Below are 4,466 nucleotides of genomic sequence, written 5' to 3' on the forward strand. Positions count from 1 at the left end.
GCTAGAGATACTTCAGTCATAGCTATTAGAAGTGACCATGGAACCGAATTTGAAAATCATTTATTTGATGAGTTTTGTAGTAAAAAGGGAATAACTCATAATTTTTCTGCACCTAGGACACCACAACAAAATGGAGTTGTAAGAAAGAAAAAATAGAACCCTAGAGAAAATGGCTAGAACCATGCTATGTGAAAGTAACCTCCCCTAAGTACTTTTGGGGAGAAGCCATTAATACCTCATGTCATATATTAAATAGAGTTTTATTGAGACCCATTATAAAGAAAACACCTTATGAACTTTGGAAAAAATAGAAAACCCAAAGTAAACTATTTTCATGTTTTGGATGTAGGTGTTTTGTTCATAATAATGGAAAGGATAATCTAGGTAAATTTGACTCTAAATCTGATGAGGGTATATTTTTTGGGGGTATTCTACAACTAGTAAAGCCTATAGAGTTTTTAATAAAAAGAACCCCTTGTTATTGGAAGAATCTATAACATGTTGTTTTTGATGATTCTAGTGATATTTCTTCTAGCAAGAGAGTTGATCTTGATGATGATGCTGAAATTCTTGAAAGAACAGATTGATGAGATGAATTACAAGAAGATGAACAAAAATTAATTGGAAATGCATCATCAAGCCAAGAGGCTATTGTGGATCAATGGGCTGACTAAGGCTTGGAGGTATGCTCATGGGCATCCTAAGGAATTAATTTTAGATGATCCATCTCAACCCGTAAGGACTAGAGCGTCTCTTAGGAACTTAAATAATCATCTAGCATTTGTCTCACATTTTGAAACCCAAACACATAGAAAGAAGCTGAAAAAGATGTAAATTGGGATAAATGAATGCAAGAAGAACTAAACCAATTTACTAGAAACAAGGTATGGAACCTAGTTGAACGACCCTCTGAATATTCAAATTATAGGTACCAAATGGATATATAAAAATAAACTTGATGAAAATGGAATTGTAAATTAGGAATTAAGGCTAGACTAGTAGCAAAGGGCTATAATCAAGAAGAAGGTATAGATTTTGATGAAACCTTTGCTCCTGTAGCTAGACTTGAGGCTATTAGATTATTACTAGCATTTGCATGCTCTAAGGATTCAAATTATTTCAAATGGATGTAAAAAGTGCATTTTTGAATGGGTATATTAATGAGGAGGTGTATGTAGAACAACCTCCTGGTTTTGAAAATCATCAATACCCTAATCATGTGTATAAATTGAACAAAGCACTTTATGGTTTGAAACAAGCACCTAGAGCATGGTATGAAAGACTTAGCAAATTTCTACTAGATCATGAGTTCTCTAGGAGAAATGTAGATACAACACTGTTTTTAAAGAAGAAAAACAAAGAAATGTTAGTAGTGCAGATTTATGTTGATGATATTATTTTCGGTGCTACTAACAATCGCCTCTGCGAAGAATTTGCTGACTTGATGCAGAGTGAGTTTGAAATGAGCATGATGGGAGAGCTGAACTATTTCCTCGGGCTTCAAATCAAACAATCTGAAGAAGGGATCTTCATCAATCAAGCTAAATACATCAAGGAGATGCTTAAGAAGTTTGATATGGAGGGAAACAAGTCAATCAGCACACCCATGAGCTCATCATGCAAACTAGACCAAGATGAATCAGGTAAATCTGTAGATCAAAAAGATGTATAGAGGTATTGATAGGATCTTTATTGTATCTCACTGCAAGTAGACCCTAGATATCATGTTTAGTTTATGCATGTGTGCAGATCATCAGTCTAGTCCTAAGGAATCTCATCTAATTCAGTCAAGAGAATCTTTAAATACCTAATAGGAACAAAAAATATAGGTTTATGGTATTCTAAAGAATCTAGCCTGAACTTAATAGGATACACAGATTCAGACTTTGCTGGTTGTAAACTTGATAAGAAAAAAGCACCAGCGGGTTCATGTCAATTCTTAGGAGAAAATTTAATCTCATGGTTTAGCAAGAAACAAAACTCGGTGCATTATACTACTGCTGAAGCTGAATATGTTGCTGCCGGAGTTGTTGGTGCTCAAATCATGTGGAATCAAACAACAACTGGAAGATTATGGAATTAAACAAGATAAAATTCCCCATTAATTGTGACAATACAAGTGCTATTAACTTAACTAAGAATCCAATTCAGCACTCAAGAACCAAACACATTGAAATAAGACATCACTTCATAAGAGATCATGTACTGAATGGTGATGTTACACTTCAATTTATTTGCACTGATGATCAACTAGCTGACATCTTCACAAAACCCTTGAGTGAAGAGCGATTTAGTGTGCTTAGGAGAGGATTAGGAGTGATTGATCCATCCTAGTGATGTTCTCTTCTAGTTCATTGATTTTGATGATTAGCGTGTTAAATATAGAGTTTCTCATCTATGATCATCAAATCAGATCATAACTTAGTGATTATCCCTTGTTTGGCACGAAAATAACATGATTTTTAGGTGCGTGCCAGAGTTCGAGTCGACTCGGATACGTTTCAGAGTCGGCTCATGAGGGGAGTCGACTCGCACACAGATGGGAGTCGACTCGAGGTCGATGGCAACATAGGGGAGTCGACTCGCGCATATTTTGGAGTCGACTCGAGGTCGAGTCGACTCGCGACTTACTGGAGTCGACTCGCGGTCGGGAATCCGATGTTTTAACCCTAATCGAAGCGTTTAATCAACACTTCTATTCACCGCCTCCACTGTTCACAAACCCTAGAGCCGTCTCCGACCTCGTCTCCGACCTCCATTAGGGCTTTTCCGTCGAGTTCTTCCGATCCTCGTTTTTCCCCTCTCTAGGTCTAGATGCCTCGTAAGTAGTTGTCCCGAGCCGGAAGAGGCCCCAATCCGCGAGCGGCCGAGCGACGGTCCAAGGCTCGGAATGATCCCGTGAGGCCACAACCTCCGGTTCCCCGCCGAGGCCGGTTCCCTCGCGTCCGTGCGCCGGGAAGGCGGTCTCCACCGGGAGATATGTCAACTTCGACTATCTCTCCCGGGAAGGCTTCACTATAGGGCATAGGTTGAGGGCCCAAGGATTAGAGTTCTTTTTTGCTCCTAGATCTCCCACTTACCCAGGCTAGTTAGGGAGTTTTACGGGACAGTCTAGGGGTAATGGTGGGATACAGGGAACCGTAGCGGGTGTCCCTTTATTATTTCAGAGGATTTTATAGCACAAATCCTCATCTTCCCCAAGTAGGGGTTTCCCACTCACCCGGCCGATAGGACTGAGGCCCTTACGGCCATATTAGGGAGTCCACCCCAGTCCCCACTAGATGAGGTGTCCGCTAGTCAGCTTTCAGTTGAAATGCGGCTCCTCTTGAGTATTATATCTAGGACCCTCTTTCCTAAGACGGCCGCTTTGACTTTGTATCGAGAGGGACCTAGCCCTAATGTACTACATTCTCCAAGATACCCCAATTAACTTCCCTAAGCTGATCTACAAATACCTATGTGAGCCACTAGACAAACCTAGGCTCACCCTTCCATATGGGATGTGTATACCCTGATTTTTAGGGAGTCCGAGGTCCCCATTCCTGAGGGGGAACCCTCTCGCGCACTGCGATACACAGATCGCATGGGTGAGGGAACCCTTCACAGGATGGGATTTGATAAGGTGAGGGAGTCTGGGTCAGGAAATCATCCTCTTCCACATACTACTCGACACTCCCCCAGCCCTGATCATGATTCTGACTTTCCCACCTATCCCTCCACCTCAGCACCATCCACTTCAGCCGGACCCTCCTCTTCAGCACCCCTACTCAGCCACTAGAGGTCCGGATCTCTCCTGAGCAGCTCCGGGAGTTGCGGCAGGAGATCGTGCGGGATCTTCGGGACGACCTACTGAGGGAGCTCCGAGGTCCAGCCACTGCCCCCTCTTCTGCATTGGTTCCCTCATTGTCAGCCGTGACCGAGATGACGGCTCATCTGAGGGAAGAGATTACAATGTCAGAAGCCTTATACAAGCCCAATTCTCAAATATGAGCGATGTCACAAGCAACACAAGAAAGATGCGAGATGACATCCGACACGACTTGGGCAGCCAGAGTCAGGGGGCCGAGCGTCTGGCGAATGTGTTGATCTCCAAGTTGGATACCCTTCAGGAAGTCTGACTGAGCTCTCCGATCCACAGTAGGGCCACCTCGGCGATCATCACGCAGCTAGGGAACGTCACAGATGGGGTCAGTCTACTTATGGAACAATCAAGACTGAGCAAGGGAGCCACATCCTCCTCGAAGAAACCCTAGCTTGCTTTTTCATTTTGACATGTATTTATTGCTTTACTCTTTGTACCTACATATACATCAATACAATGAGTAGACAATTTTCTTCAATATGTGCAAATCTCTAATTGCTTGTGTGATGTGCTTTCTTCCTTTTTGCTATGATGACAAAAAGGGGGAGAAAATATATTGAATAGACATGTAAAGGGAATCAATGAAAATCAATAAAAAGAAAAC

Source organism: Phoenix dactylifera, unplaced genomic scaffold (assembly GCF_009389715.1).
Source record: "Phoenix dactylifera cultivar Barhee BC4 unplaced genomic scaffold, palm_55x_up_171113_PBpolish2nd_filt_p 000736F, whole genome shotgun sequence".
Lineage (NCBI taxonomy): Eukaryota > Viridiplantae > Streptophyta > Magnoliopsida > Arecales > Arecaceae > Phoenix > Phoenix dactylifera.